Below are 17,667 nucleotides of genomic sequence, written 5' to 3'. Positions count from 1 at the left end.
CTATAATTGAGTGTGGTGCCCTGTAGTGAAAAGAGAATTTCTCGAAAAGAACTCAAAAATACTGGATCTCTGTCGAAGGCAATGGTTTTAGGAAAACAATGTAGCTTGAATACTGACTGTAGGAATTCTTAGGCTACATCATGGGCAGTGTAGGGATGAGCCAAAGCCATAAAATGGCCATATTTCGTAAGCCTGTCCACTACCATATAGATGACAGAGAACCTTTTTGAACTTGGCAAGCCCTCTATGAAATCCATAGAGATGTCTTCCTAGGCTGGTTAGGGTATTGGTAGGGGTTGAAGCAATCCTGCTAGGGGTAGGGTTTCATATTTAGTGGCTTGGCAAATGTCACACTCTCCCACCCATCTTTTTAGATCCTTTTTCCTTCTGTTCCATATGAAGTCTTTTTTTGCCCTCTGGTAGGTCTTGAAATACCCCAAATGTCTCGCAATAGGATCTGAGTGTATAAAATGAAGAACCTTCCTTTTGAAATCTGACTCTAGCACAATCGTAAGCCTGCCCTTTTTAAGGAGTAACCCTTGTTGCATTTTGACCCCCTTTAGAACCTCAAAATTTTTTTTTCCAATTTTTGTAACAACTTAGTAATTTCGGGTGAGTATTTATTACTCAATTTTAACTCATCCACCCAATCAAGACTAGGGAAAGAAATTAGGGCTACAACCCCCTCCACCTCCTACTCCTCATCACCTCTTCTTGAGAAGGCGTCAGCCACTTTGTTTTCCCTCTATTTTTTATACTCGATCTTAAACTCACACCCCCATTAACTTTGTCAACTAGCGTTGATGTGCCTCAGTTCCAACCCTCTGCTCTAGTAAAAACTTTAAAGTCTATTGATCTGTTTTTATCACAAATGATTGGCCCAAAAGGTAGGGTCGCCACTTCTGCATTGTCGCTACTAAGGCAAGCAGTTTCCTTTCATATGTGGATAGTAGTAAGGCCTTCCCCTTTAGGATTTTACTCAAAAATGCTATAGGCTATCCTAACTGCATAAGAACAACCTCAATTCCCTTCCCACTCGCATTGCATTCAATCATAAAGGGACACGAAAAATCTGGAAGTTTTAGTACCAATGGCCTCGTGACAACCTCCTTTAGTGTGATGAAAGCTTGTTTAGCCTTTGGGCTCCACTTGAATGCATTCTTCCTAAGACGATTAGTGAGTGGGGCTGCAAGCAACCCATAACTCTTGATGAGTTTCCAGTAGTATCCGGTCAAACCTAGAAATCCCTTCAAGGCCTTAGAATTTTTAGGTGTCGGCCATTCAAGCATCGAATTTATTTTGGTTGGATCCGCCTTAACTCCTTGGACATAAATGATGTACCCAAGGTAGTCCACTTCCTGCATCCCGAATCTACACTTAGGCAACTTAGCAAATAGGTTATGGTCCTACAATAACTCCAGTACATATTTAAGGCGATCTAAGTGCTTCCCCCAACTTTAACTATATACTAAAATGTCATCGAAAAAGACCAGCACGCATCTCCTCAACAATGGTCTGAACACTTCGTTCACTAGGCCTTGGAAAGTAGAGGGGCCGTCAATGAGTCCAAAAGGTATCACTAAAACTCGTAGTGCCCTTCGTGGATACGAAAGGCCATCTTCTCTATGTCCTCTTCAACCACCTTAATTTGATGGTAACCCAACCTGAGATCAAGTTTGGAGAAAGCCACTACCCCATGCAACTCGTCCAACAACTTGTCTATCACGAGTATTAGGCATTTGTCCTTGACTGTTCCGTAGTTCAAGGCTTGGTAATCCACACATAACTTCCAACTCTCATCCGCCTTGCGGACCAGCAACACCGAGGATGAGAAAGGACTAGAACTAGGTTTGATAACCCCATTTTATAACAAGTTAGTCACTATCTTTTCTATTTCATACTTTTGGTAGTAGGGATATCGGTACGGCCTAGTTGAAATGGGTTGTACTCCCTCTTTAAATACAATTTTATGGTCTTGGGGCTTGGATGGAGGTAGACCTTTGGGTTCCTCAAAAACCCCTCTAAAGTCATTTAGTAATTCTTACAGCCCAACATTGTTCACTACAGTTTCCTGCACATTCTCTTCTTTTTGAATCTGTAAAAGGAATCCCTTACCCCTCGATATCGAAGCTACAAGGGCCTTGGACCTGCTCTCAAAGGTGAGATATTTTAGTTGGATCCCTTTTAGTTCCTCTTGTTGTTCCCCATACTCAAATCTCATTGACAGCTTTGAAAAATCCCATGAATTGGGCCTAGAGTTTCCAACCAATTTATCCCTAACACTACATCACACCCACCCAATTAGAGCATGTAACAAGAAGGAAAGAATTGATTACCTTGCACCCTGAGTTTCACCGTGTCACAGTAGCCTTCACTGTGAATTACAGCCTCATTAGCCACCCTCACAACCAATTTCTTGGCCCTATCTACCTTCAACTTAATGCTTTGTGCCACCAAGAGGTCTAGGAAGTCGTGTGCACTCCTTGTGTCCACTAAAATAACCACCTGCACCCCTTCAATCTACCCAAATAGCCTCATCATGTTGGGACTTGGCGTTCTTGCTATGGCATTCAAAGAGATTTCAGGTCTTCCTGCTTCCAATTTCTTACTAGTGACATTGTTTCCAGGTTGATCATTTCCAGGTACTATTTCCCCACTTCTCTTCCCATGGTCCTCCTCTCCTTGTAATAAGTAGACCTTAGGAATTTTGCAAATATGAGAGGGGTTCCACTCAGGAGTGTCAAATCGTGTTAACGGATCGTGTTCGTGTCATGTCAAGACATATACATTATACTTAATGGGTCAACCTGAACACAGCTCGTTAAGGATTTCGTGTCAAAATTTTAAACCCTAACACGACCTATTAAGATAACCGGTTGACATAACACGATCCGTTTTGACCCGTTACTGAATACGAAATAGATTGATACGAAACGACATGACACAACCTGACCCGTTTCAACCTGTTTACATTAATGTGTTGAACAGATCCGTTTCAATTCATTTGACCTCATTGATTTTATATAAATATTAAAATATAAACAATATCTATAAAAAATAAAAATAAAAAACTAAAAACAAGTCCAAAATTAAAATCCAAACAATAAAAACACCGACATTAAAATTCTAAAATTAAAATCCAAACAATAAAAATACCGACATTAAAATTCCAATAGTACCAAATATGATAAACACACAATTACACAAATATGATAAACATACATTGTAATAATTGTAATAATATTAAACTTACAATCCCAAATATGATAAACACACGTTATAAAATATTAGTGTTACAATCCTAAATATGATATAGAATTCAACTTTCTTAACGGGTTGACCTGATAGTGACCTGTTAAGCAATCGTGTCTTAAAGAGTTAACCCGTTTTGACCCGAACTCGTTAAGGCCAAACCCAAACCCGCTTTTATCGTGTCATGTTCATATTGGGTTAATGGGTCGTGTCACATATTGCCACCCCTAGACTTCCACTTTCCATCACAGTGGTAACACAATCATTTTTTACGCTTATCATCCATTTGCATTGAGAATATTTTCTTTGCTGGCACATAAGGTTTGTTCCACCTCCTTCCCCCTTCGCTGGAAGTTGGTGCATGCACTGAACTGCTTGGTGTTGGCACGATAATTTTCTCACTCCCTCCTGCCTTAAAACTCCTTTTGATAGTGGCCATGTATTCTTCCTGTATTTTGCTAACCCAAATATTGCATTTAAACTGACAATGTTAAACATGCGCAGGGGCAATCATATCTCATCCTTCAGATTGCAGAGGAAACAATTGAGTTTGAGCCCATTGGGGAGTCCTTTCAGTCTGTTTCAGAGAGCATCAAATTGAGCCTTGTAAGTTGCTACTGTGGTGGATTGTTTCAGCTTGGTTAGTGCTTCCATGGGGTCATCATACACCGTGGAGCCAAATCTAATTTGTAGTGCTCAGCTGAAGGTGTCTCGGTTTGTAAAGTGGTCATTATCCCATGAGTCTTGATACCAAATAAGTGTCGCTCTCACCATGTGATAGGAAGCCAATAGTAACGTGTGTGCTGGTTGGGTTTGATGGAATTCAAAGTAGTGATTACCTTTGAATAACCATCCCGATGGGTTTTCCCCATCAAAATGTGGAAAATATAACTTTACTCATTTGTTGACTATTTTTCTAGGGTCGTGGGGTTCTAGATCTCATTCTGGAGGATGTTCATGGTAGGCCAATTGGCTTGTGTGTTCTACCATGGTTTGCATCATGTCACTGACTTGGTCCATGCGATTTGTGAGAGTTTGGATTGCTGCAGCTTGAGCTTCCAATTGATGCTGCGTGGAGTCTTGGTTCTGTTTTTATTTGGTGCCTTCGGCCATGAGGATCGACTACTCTGGGATACCACTTGTTAGAGTTCTCTTGTATGTTGGTGAATGTAATCGAGAATTAATAATAGAAAGTAGATAATGATGCTGTGATGGAATGGAGACAAGGATGGAAGGTGTTTGTAAAATTGCTCAAAAGAGCCACACTGCATTGATAAGGGATTTTTTCGAAGGAAACCCAACCTCCTTACAATTCAAGCCTCAACAGTTTTCAGATAATTCTTCTTCTTTTTCCTTCTCCTGCTAAATACCCGTGTTCCCCCTTCAGTAACAGACTACTACGTGAAAGACCAAATTGACCCCCTAACTACATAACATCTTTGCCCAAGATGCAGAGCTTCATAAAAGTAAAGCTATACTTAAAAACTATAGACAACGCCGTTTAAGGCTTACATAAAAATGAGCCTGTTTATTTCTCTACTCAAAGCTACATTGTTCCATCACAAATAAGATCACTTAGTTTGTTGTCTCTTCACTTCACTTTCCCGATCTCCTTTATTGCATCTGCCAAGTTAAAAGCTTTCTCTTTGTCATCTCCATCGACCCTTCTCTTGAGTCCCTGGCAATCTCCCTTCCTTACAAGTCCTTGCCTACAAGGTATGGGTATAAGTTCTATAACTTTCTCAACAATTTTATTCACTTTAACTCAATTGAATTTGTAAAATCATTTTTTTTTTTCTCCCAATGGATTGTTCACTTTTTTTAAAAAAATGGCACTTCTCAATTCAGATTCTGACGAATAATTTGAGATAGCCAAACAACTAGTTAAGAAAGAAAAAGGATCAAGCTCACTTGGTTGTTCTAAAAAATACATATTCATAAGGCGTGATCAATTGCAAGCCCACCAAGATCTTTTTAGCAACTATTTTGATGATTTGCCAATCTATCATCATGAATACTTTCGAAGGAGTTTTCGAATGAGTCGTTCTCTTTTTCTTCATATCTGCGGTAGAAGCTCATGAATCTTATTTTGTCCAGAGATGAGATGATTATGGAAGGCTTGGTTTTTCTTCCCTTCAAAAGATTACAGCTACTCTTAGAATGCTTGCATATGGTGTTATGATTAATTTTATGGATGAATACTTGAAGATTGGGGAGACTACAACATTAAGAAGTCTAAATTTTTTTGTTAAATCAATTGTTTCTATTTTTTCTAAAGAATATTTAAGGAAACTCAACAATGATGACATTGTTAGATTGCTCATAATTTGTGAGAAACATGGATTTTCAGGTAAGTTAAGGAGCATTGATTATATGCATTGGAAGTGGAGAAACTGCCCAACTGCTTGGCATGATATGTACTCTAGTCATATCCATGAACCAACAATTGTTTTAGAAGCAGTGACTTCTTATGATCTATGGATTCGATATAAATGATATAAATGTGCTTGATAGATCATTTATATTTTCTGATTTTGCTCGTGGGCATACTCTAGCTAGCGATTATACAGTTAATAACCATAACTATGCAATGGAGTACTATCTTACTGATGACATATATCCGCAATGAGTAACATTTGTTAAAACCATCTCAGCTTCATAAGGAAACAAGAAAAAATATTTTGTTGTAGCCCAAGAGTCAGCAAGGAAGGATGTGGAGCGTGTTTTTGGTGTACTTCAAGCACGATTTGTTATAGTTCATGGACTTTCACACTTTTTTTACATTGAAATAGTCAATGATACTATGATGTCATGTATAATTTTAAATAATATGATCATTGAAGATGAACGGACTAACAATGGATCTGAAGAGTTCAAATATGAACAGTTGGTAGAAAGCACATATGACCAAGTTTCACCCAGTCCTACAACTGACTTTAGTGAGTTCATTCAACAACATCATGATATTAGAGATAGGAATGCCCATTGTCAACTCCAAGTAGACCTCGTAGACCTCGTAGACCACTTATGACAACTATATAATGAAGCATAGGATTTTATCATGTATGATTGTAGTAATGTTTTATTTTTTCTTTGCACTATCATTTCCTTGAAGTATTTTTAGAAAAATGTGTAACCATTTCTATCATGCAAAAGAATGTAGTATGGTTTTTGTTTTCTTTACTCAAATCGTGCAATATCTTTTTTAATGATTAGTCAAACCGAAATAATTTTTAATTATCATTTTTTTGTTCTATCATTAAAAACCTCATATTTTCAACATAAATAACTCATAAAACATCAAATAAAAGTTACTCCACAAAAAAAAGCCAACAAACACCTAGCACCAAAAATATGACAATTAACCCAAAAAACATGTCAACTAGATTCTCCTAGCATGAATTGCAAGGATTTCCATTTATTATTGAAGATAGTATTATTGTAGCATTGGAGTCATGGCACTTGTATTAATCGTCCTAAGACTTACTTCCTTTTGCTAAGTCATGGCACAAAGCATCTGTTTGTCATACTCACATGCTTCTTGCATAAGTGCGATTTTATTCTTTCTATCTTCTTTCATCTCATTTAGTATCACGAGAGAATCCAAATCTGTTCTTTCTTTAACATTATCCTTAATAGTCAAAACCACATCATCTCCTTTTGCTTATCAGTAGTACTTGAACAGATAATATAATAGTAAAAACCACGCCATCTTTTTTTTTTTGCCCACTAGAGATTCTTGTGCCAATCTTAGAATAATTCTAATGGAATCTTTAATATACTAAATTTGAAGTAATACCTTTCTATATCTATAAGATTGAAAGGTGTATCAAATTAAACAAAACATACCTTGGCATCAAACTAATGAACCATAAAAGAAAATGTGAAAAAAATACCTTGTCTTGCTCATTTAACTCATTTAAACCACTTTGATGCATTCCTTCAACTTGTGCCAAGTAACCACAAAACTTATTTGCAGCTTGTTGAATCATCGAGCACCAATTCATTAGAGATGTGTAGTTACGTGTAGCATTAAATTTCTTATTTTCCTCAAAGTATTTATAAGTTTGCTTCCATAACATCACATGTTTTTTTATCTTTTCCTTACACTGCATCTAATAAAACTTCAAGTCATCCCTCCACAAGCTTCAAATCTTCTTCGTTACTAAAATTTGTACTTCGTTGTGATTTTCGTCCAATAGGTTCAACCTCAATAACCTCAACTCGGGGTGGAGATAATAGCTGTTTATTTATCTCATTTGTGGAATCTGAGAAAAATTCATTGTTATTTAGAAGATTTGTGAAGTAGAAATCTTGGTAAGTTCTTGAATTCACTCCCATTAGAGGTGTATAGTAGGCAAGCTGAGAATAGAGAAAAATCTATATAAAGTCTTTCTTAGTCATATACACAAACACTTGACATGCAATAATAACAATGGAGAGAAATAAGCAAACAACAAACAGCATACCACTCTTTTCTGCAATGGTAATACAAATTTTAGGGGAGAAATCAATGGTCCAATACCTATACACAACGCAAAGGAGCCGCATATAAAAATAGCACACTTATATGGGATAGATTGTCTATCTCTTACTTATATGGCATGAGTACATTATCAAATTGGGTAACAATAGATTTTGAATCCAAGGAACCAGCAAAAAACAATAGCTCTGGGACAACTTTAAAAACATAAACTTGACAAGTCACTTTTTTTTTTTTTTTTTTTTTTTTTTTACAACAAAAAACATATACCAGTTTCACAAACATGCTAAAAGGACCTTGGGTCACCAATCCTTTCAGACATGCATATATATTGAAGGAAAACTCTTGGTCCCAGATAAATAATCCCGAACTACCTTACTATCCTAATGATTCAATTGCTTTTTTTAATTGTTGTATGCTCTGGGTATAACGATAAACAATCACACCAAATGTGGAAGAACAACTACGAAAATCATATTTCTCCCTAGAACATACTAGAGACTCTTCTCTTCTTGGCATGCCAAATCTTTAAAAAAAATAGGGATACAAATAACATGCAAATTCAACTCACAACATCTAATTTCAATTCCAATTCTACAATACATCAATATAAAACAATACAATAAGACCCCAAGAGAGGAATCAACCATGGAGGGCATGGGCTTATTTTTCTGCACACATGGGCATGGTCATGGGCATAAGAAAACAAAAATTATATGTTGCACGCATTCATAGCAAAAAACACAAGAAGAGCGAGTGTTCAAAAGAAAAAGAGAAAGAAAACCCCACCAAAGTGTTTGTTTTATTCTTGTTTTCTTAAAGAAAATCTCGGGCACAAGAAGGTAAAGAACGTGATGCCAATAATGGGTTTGTGTTATATTATAAGAATTAAAAACCTGAACACATAGCATAGAAGAAGAAACAATAGTTGAGCTGTGAGGTGAATTGGGTTTCTTGAGCTCTATAAATACCGGAAGCAAACAAGGAAAAAACGAAGAAAAACGAAGTGGGGAAGAAAATTGAAGCAAAAAATATGGATAGCATAGGCTTACTGGAAGGTGTTCGACGGCTATTTTTGTGGCTGTCCCATGCTTCCAACTGTGAACCTGAGATGTGTGTTTTGCCCAGATGTGAACCTAGTTGTGTATTTTGCCCAAATGGTAGCGCCAAAAATCCTTTGAGTGGGAAGAATATTTTATATAAAACAAATAAATGGCCAGGGATTTTGGTTGGCTAAATCTAGCATCTCACTTTCCAAACCGAACCTTAATCTTTACTGTTGATCTATAGCTTCATTTGTTGTTGTGCCAGAAGCATATGAAAGCAACCATGGAGGAGGGTATCCATACAAAGCCTCAAAATGAGACATGCCAGAAGAACAATGGGTTGTAGTGTTATAGCACCATTCAGTCATAGAAAGCCACATAGTCCAATACTTTGGCTTAGACCCAATATAACATTATAGGTAACCCTCAAGACATTTGTTAAGAGCTTCAGTCTGCCCATCCATTGGTGGATGATATGCAGAACTGATGGGCAAACTGAATGCTGAGGTAGTCCCTTGCAAATGAAACAACTCCTTCTAAAACACATTGCTGAAAATCACATCCTTATCTGAGACTATTGTCTTTGGCATCCCATGCAACTTAAATACACTAGAGAAGAAAACTTGGGCTACTTTACTGGTCGTATAAGGATGTGACAGTGAAAAAAATGTGCATGTTTTGTTAATCTATCAATGACTGAGAAGATGACACTATACCCATGGGAATGGCAAGCCTTCTACAAAGTCCATGGATATATTAGTTCATGCGCAGACTAGAATTGGCAGTGGTTGTAACAGACCAACAAGATATGGCTTCATATTTTGTGGTTTGACATGTGTCACATTCCATCACTAGCTTCTTAATATCACTTCTCATCTCTTCCCAATAAAAATCTCTCTTGGCTCTCTTAAAGGTCTTCTGGTTGTTGAATATATTATAAAATTTTGTTCTAAAAGTTAAAACCTAGAACCACCTCCATCCTCCATTTTCTAAGCAACAAACCTTGTGGAATAGAGTAATGCTTAACATTTCACAACCCTCTTGAATTTTTGAGTAAATTTCTTGAATCTTCTAACACGGACAATAGCTCTGCTTATGTTCATCAATCCACAATGGTGTAGGAAAAGAGATAACTGCCAATACTCCCACACTTTCCTCAAGCTTCCTTGACAAGGCATCAACAACCTTGTTTTCCTTTACCCTCTTATATTTAATTGAAAAATCATACCCCATGAGCTTTGTGATCCATTTCTATTGGACCTTAGTACCCACCTTCTGTTCCAACAAGAACTTCAATGCCAACTGGTCAGTTTTGATTTTAAATAATTGACCAAGCAAGTATGGGCGCCATTTTTGAATAGCAAACACCAAGGCTAATGACTCATTTTCATAAATAGAGAGGAGTAATGCCTTGCCCTTAATAGTCTTACTAAAGAAAGAATACGTTGCCCTTCTTGTAGCAGTATTGCATCACATTCAATAGTAAAAACTTTTGAAAAGTCAGGCAACCTCAATACTAGTGGCTGAGTCATAGCCTTTTATAATTCTAAGAATGCATCAGTAGTAGCTTCAGTCTATTCAAAAGAATTATTTTTCAACAAAAAATTCAGAGGAGCTAGACCACAAACTCTGATGAATTTTCTATAATACCCCTGTGAGCCTTAAGAATTCCCTTAATGACTTCAAAGATGTTGGAAGTAGCCTTTACAACATAGAAGTGATCTTTGTTGGGCCAACTTTAACTCTTCCTCCATAAATCAAATGGCCAAGGTAATCAATCTCACCAACCCCAAACTTGTACTTAGACTTCTTGGCAAACAGTTTGTGTTGGTGTAAAACCTCAAAAACAGCCCTCAAATGCTTCAAGTGATCATCAAAAGTCCTGTTGTAAACCAGGATGTGATCAAAGAAGACCAATATGAACCTTCTAAGAAAATGTTTGAAGATCTCATTCATAAGCCCTTGAAAAGTTGTAGGAGCATTAGTGAGCCCAAATGGCATCACTAAAAACTCATAGCAAACCCTCATGTGTCCTAAAAGCTGTTTTAGAGATATCTTGAGTCCTTACTCAAATCTGATTGTATCCAGACCTTAGATAAAGTTTAGAGAAAAATTGAGCTTCACACAACTTATCCAAGAATTTATCTATCATAGGAATTGAAAATTTATCCTTAATACTCTTTTAGTTCAAGGCTCTATAGTCGATGCACATCCTCCATCTCCCATTTGCTTTCCTTATTAAGAGAACATGTGATGAAAAAGGGCTCTAGCTTGGCCTAATCACACCAGACTGCAACAAGTCTCTAACTATTTTTCTTTATCTCCATTTTCTGGTGATAAGGATACCTATATGGATAAATTTTCTGGTAAGTCTGGGAGGAGGCAACCTAGTAGGTTCCTCAAATAATCTTTTGAACTCTTCAAGCAACTTTACCACTTCCTGCTTATCATTATCAAATTGTTCCCATTTTTCTAAAGGTACAAATTGTAACAACCATCCTTTCTTTCCCACAGAAGATGGCTTAAAGAAAGTGCTCACATCCTTCAATGATATATCACCAATACACAGACTTGCAATAATTTTTGTTCCCGTACATTGAAACTCCATTCACATTCTCAAAAAATTCCAAAAAATACAGCCTAATGTTTTCAACCATTGTACCCCAAGGGCTACATTACAGCCTCCTAGGGTCGGCACATGGAAAGAAACAAAAAACTTCTTCCCTTGGACCTTGAGAGGAATGTTCTCACATCTGCATGTGCTTGGCAGCTTCTTACCATTAGCCACCTTCACTTGTAGCTTAGCAGTCTGCTCCACCCTAAACTTTGATACACAAGTAACCCCAAGATCCAAGAAGTTATGTGTGCTTCTTGAATCCACTAAAATCACCACAAATTGTCCTCCAATGGCCCCCAACAATCTCATAGCAAACAAACTAGGAGAATTTGAAATAGTATGAATCGAAATTTCCAGGTTCTCTTCATGTAATTTTACTAGACTTCCCTTCACTAACTCTTCCTCTATCCCAATCTCCTGGTCACACTTTCCATGCTCCCCACTATCTTTCACTTGCAGCAAGTAAACTTTAAAATTTTTACCAACATGGCTCGAATTCCATTTTTCCTTATAGTGATAGCACAACCCCTCTTCTCATTTTCTCATCCATATAGGAAGAGGAAATATTTCTACTAGCACTACCCTTTTGAAATCTATCACCCAATCCAAAAGTCTGAGCATCTCCTCCATATCCTCCTGTTCTTAATGTCTTTCTTGAACTCAAGACATATCCTTCTTGAATCTTGGCCAAGCCAAATGCTACACTCAAATTAATAGGGTTAAGCATCCTAATTGGTAACCTGATCTGATCTTTCAAGCCACTCAAGAAGCAACTCAACTTCTTGGAAAGACTCTCAAATCGGGCCTTATAAGCAGCCACTATGGATGTATGCTTAAGCCTTGTTAAGGCTTCCATGGGATCTTCATAGGCTATGGGGCCAAATCTTATCAGCAAAGCCTTGACAAAGGATTCCCACCCAGAAAACTACCCCCCATCCACTGTATCCTGATGCCAAATCAGAGCCTCATCCTCCATGTGATACAAGGCCATCAATAGCCTCTGATTAGGGTAGTCTGGAGGAACTCAAAATACTGAGTTGCCTTAAAGACCAATGTTGTTGGGTTACTCCTATCAAAATGGAGAAAATTCAAACATACTCCTCTAGGTAAGAGAAGCCTTTCTTCTTGAGACACCACTCTCTGTTCTTGAGCTCCACCTTCAGAAGGAAGAATTTGATGATGCTCAATTAAAGTATGAATCATGTTATGCATCTGGTCTAACTTGTCAGCAAGCATCTAGATGATCCGTTGTTGGCCATCAAGTTGTCTATGGATGGCTTCTTGTTGGCGTTGGTTACTTTCTTGATGGGCAATCAAAGATGTGGATCATGTCCCTTCTGCCATGAGAGGATCGTCCTCTCTAATATCAACTTTTAGGGAGATTCTTAGAGAAGAAGATAAGAAACAATAAATGAAGTCAAGAATGGTTCTTGATTACAATTCTTGTAGTGAGGATCTGACTCAAGGCAAATGCAACCTCCAGTTTATTCACAAACACCTCCAAGATGTTGAACAATGCACTGCCTATTCTCTTTTATATTCCAACGCATACAATACAACCTTTAATACAACACAAAGTACACGGTTTTATTAATCCCTACGAATAGACCTTCTAACATGATAAATGCACCGTATTATTAAAGCTAAATGCCGTGTTTCGACTCCACAATTCAACTAACTCAATCATTGGCTTGATTCGACCGTTGCTTCTTCCCACATCCATGACACGTTCTAGTAACATGGAAATTGGGCATGGAACACAAACCCTGTGAAACAAGGAATACGTTGGCATGAGTCTAATTGGATGAAAGGCGCGCGCGCGCACACACACACACACACATAATACGTTACAAAACACAGACAGAGAGATATTCAGGCAAAAATGATAGATAGACATGCATCAATCAATGTATATGACCTAAGCCAACTTCAAAATCTTTAGCTAAAAGTAAATTGTAATATTCGTGTCTGTATGTAGTCATTTAAGTCAAAATGATGTGGTTGTTCTTCTCACTCGGACTTATCATTAAATTATACTTTATGTTGGTTAATTTTCTCATAGAATTACACCAGTACGAATGAATTTATTGTGATTGTAGCATTAGTTGGGACATTCCTTTTTTTTTTTTTCTTATATGCTTACACAAGAAAATAATTGTCATTCTACATATGTTTGGATAATATTTGAAAGTCAATTCATGAGGAACTCTTTCATTATTAATTGTTGAATAAAATATGTTACCAAAAAAGGACAGAAAGATTAACATTGTAATTGTGTTGTTAATATATATTAGTCAATAATGACATTTACTTTCAATAGCAAAAGAAAAAGTCATGATGGCATTTTTACAAAATAGAAAACAAACTCCTAACAACAAATAACAATTTTATGTTTTTGTAAGAAAATACTCATTAGTTCTTTGTTGATTGCCAAAGCATTTTTCAGTTTGGTTATCAAATTGGTGTAACATCTAATGCACTGTGAAAATATAGTTACCAAATAGCTAAAAGCCTAAAAATGGCAGAACCGCATTACTTTTATTAATTTTACTCATTTGGCAAAATATCCCGATAATAAATTAGAGCACCATGCTGGTTACAAAATAAGAATTAAAATTCAAAACCAAGGTAAATATGCTAACTCCCACAACTTTCGTAGATTTAGCAAATGTTTATTAAACAAGTCTAACTCTAATCATGAAACACAATAAATGAAATAACACCCTGGTAAATTAAAGATAAGAGAACCTTTGTTCTCAAAGATTCAAGAGAAAGAAAGTTTCAATTCCAACCATGGAGACGAAAGATGCAATAGTACTCCTATAAAAATGCATGATAGGGAGAGGAGAAGAAGAAGAAGAACACCGATTCTCATCCAATAAAATTATCACATTCAAACAATGATCTTAATGTTGATAAATTCTTGGAAACTAAATAATTATGATGTATGTGGTTTACTTCAAACAGGTTTGCTACCTATCATCTGGGATCGCAAATAATACTATAGGATTTGAAAGTTTGAAGGCAAGGGACGGTCACATGTCTGACAGACAAAGCGTGGAAGGGATGAAGTGAAAGGAAGTCAATTTAGTTAAGGTTACTCACACTTGAAGAAGCCCGATGTGCACTAGGTTGAAAGCCGTTTACGAGATGGACAACTTTTCCTTTACTTGATTAGAGTTCAGTTAAGGCCTGTGAGCCCAATTAGTGCACTTATGAGTCCAGGGGCCTGCGAGCCCAAGTCATGTTATTAGTTTTTGCTATCCATTACATGGTAGTGGACTGCAGAGGGAAGATTACTCTATCAGCACCAATTTCATTCCAACACAGGATACCGTAATGTCAGACAAGTATTTTCACTAAAATACAATTTAGCTATTCTCTCTCTTTTACTTTATAATTCTGGAGGCTCGCACCCTTGAAGCTATTTTTTCCTTATTTTCTTACACTTATTTTCTTTTTCAGTCATCTTCTTGAGTCGACCGTAACATTCAGGTATCAGAAAGGGATCCCAAGTGAGAAGCTATGGAAGAAGGAACCCGCCTCAACCAGCTTCAAGATGGTCTCACCTCCCTTAAAGAAGTCCACTGACTCTCAGCTCAAGAACCTGAATAGAAAAACGATAGCACTTAAAAGGTAGTCACACTTGATTATGCAACAACTAGCATCACTTACCATGGAGTTGCAGAGGTGCAACAACAACAACAACGACCTTCATGGAGAATCATTCTCAAGAGTACATGCTCACAATGCTAAAAGCAAGGAGGGGAACCCCCAACCGGTTTCCTTAGCTTTCATGGAGATGATCCCAGTGGCTGGTTATACAAAACAAACCATTATTTTTCATATCACAACCAGAACACAAACTTAGGCTAGCATCTTTTTATATTGAGGGACAAGGCTTGGTTTGGTTCAAAGACCTAGAGGACTTAGGACAAGTTAAAGATCGGGAGGGTTTCACTAAGGCTCTCTTAGTGAGGTTTGGACCATCTTCATATGATGATCTAATGAAGTCATTAACAAAGCTCAAACAATTTGATACAATGGAGGAATCCAAGGCTAATTTTAAGGCCTTATCTAATAGATCGAGGGGGTTGTTTGAGAGTTTACTTACTATCTAAGTAGGTTCACTTCTATAACTATATTGGTAATGTGGGAGAAATTTCTATAGGTATGTTCATGATTTTATATTCTACTTTTCACCACATTTCTCTCATGAAAGTGCATGTTTTGTCATTATGATTAATGATTAATTTGATATTTTATTTCAAGTGATGTGATTTCAAAGTGGTATGTACTCATGGGATCAGGTTGAAGAATTTTCATACCATTCTTAGCGGCATGTTGCTACATGTTTCACTTGGGTAAAGGGATTCCCCGTATTGATCCCGGTGGGGTGTTTTCGTATTGTTCCACATGATAACGCGGGTATAAAGAGTGTCTCGTGTTCTTCAGGTGGAGCGTTTACTGTATTTTTTGGATGGATGTATTTTACGCGTTGATCAGGTAGAGAGATTCCCCACGTTGAATGGGTGAACTGATTCCTCATTTTTTTTGGTGAATGTAGTTCACATGTTAGTCGGGTAAAGTAATTCCCCTTACCGAACGGGTGAAGTGATTATCCTTGGTGATACTCTTGATGATTCATGATTATGTTATTTTTGCTCAAAGAGTGATTCCTCATTATGCTTATGATATATGTGTTTTCATTTAGAGGGTGATTACTCATTATGCTTATGATATATGAGCTTTTAGTTTTTTTTTAGAAGAAACTGGTGCATTCATATTCATCGTCATTGTCTCTCATTGTTAGTGTTGTTATCATTTTAATTTACTGAGGTTTCATATAAATTTCACCATGGTAGTCTTACTACGATTTTGCTCTTCGTAACTGTAGACTTTGATACAGATATAGCTCAAGAGGGTTACCTCAAGAAAGAAGGATTAGTTCAGCTTGGAGAATAGATATAGGGGCTTGTCTCCAATAAGTTTAATATATTTGTAAATTTGAAGATTTTTATTCTACTTTAGATGACGAACGATTTATTACTTTGTATATTTTAATGTGGGCAATGAATTGATGTTGGTATGTAACTATATTTGGAATGAAGGAACAATGACTTTATGAATATTTTCATTAAAGAATGAGTATTGTACAATTTATCTGGTATTACTAGTGTTAGTCTCTGACTAATACACTCTACATAGTTCGTTGCGATTTCAATACATACGTGTGATTGACATACAAGCACACAAGATTCCCACAAACGTAAAGGGTGTAGTCGTCCATGTCCCAAGCACCATGTTCCCTTGTAACGAACAACAGGAGGTCGGGGGCACCACAACCACCATTGCCAAACCGTTGCCATACTACATGCCGACAACATTGTGCCATTCCCCCATCGTGGTCTAGTCGTTGAGCTTAATTGCACCACCAAATCCTACCACACCATCAAGCTGACAAGCACTCATAAACACTTCATGTTATCTCCCTTTTTGTTTTTTCTCTTGCACGGTTTTTCTATCTCTCACATTTTTTCTCTCCTATGCCAAAATGGCACTCGATCACCATGATAGCATATAGCAGCACAACATCACCACTCAACCATTATCTGCAAGTCAAGTTTTTTATATACTTTTTATGCTTATTTTTTTATATTTAAATTACTTAATGTGCCGTTACGTCTTTTGTTTTTATTATTTTTTACTACTTTAGACTTGAAGTACAAAATAGCAAAATACAATGTGATTCCTATTAACACTCATTGGCCACAGATACATATATAAAGACCATCGATCAAAATCAGAAAAACTCATTACAACAAATAAGTTAAACCATTAATCCAAACTCTCTACGATGAGTTTCTCTCTATCTCTCTCAAGTGAGCTTATCCCCTCTTAGTAGTTTCCTTATTCATTTCCTACAAACAAACCCTTATCCCTATTTCACCAACGAACCACTTCCCACAAACAAACATCCTCTACACCTCACCAGTTCCCTTCTTCACCCAACCATGTCCTCCATTCCAACTGATATAGACAAACTCATCCTCCAAGCCAAAGCCTTGTCATGGAGTGACCTAAACCCTGAACCAGAAGCCAGTGCAGTAACACATTTCTCCAACTTAACACTGGTGGGAAAGCTGATCTCCTCTAAGCCCTTGAACAAGCACACCTTCCATGCAACCATTAAAACTGTTTGGAGCTTTGTGATAGGCCTCACAATAGAAAATATTGATGTCAACACATTCCTCTTTACATTCCCAACC

This window comes from Juglans microcarpa x Juglans regia, chromosome 1D, assembly GCF_004785595.1.
Source record: "Juglans microcarpa x Juglans regia isolate MS1-56 chromosome 1D, Jm3101_v1.0, whole genome shotgun sequence".
Lineage (NCBI taxonomy): Eukaryota > Viridiplantae > Streptophyta > Magnoliopsida > Fagales > Juglandaceae > Juglans > Juglans microcarpa x Juglans regia.
This window is presented reverse-complemented; position numbering follows the sequence as displayed.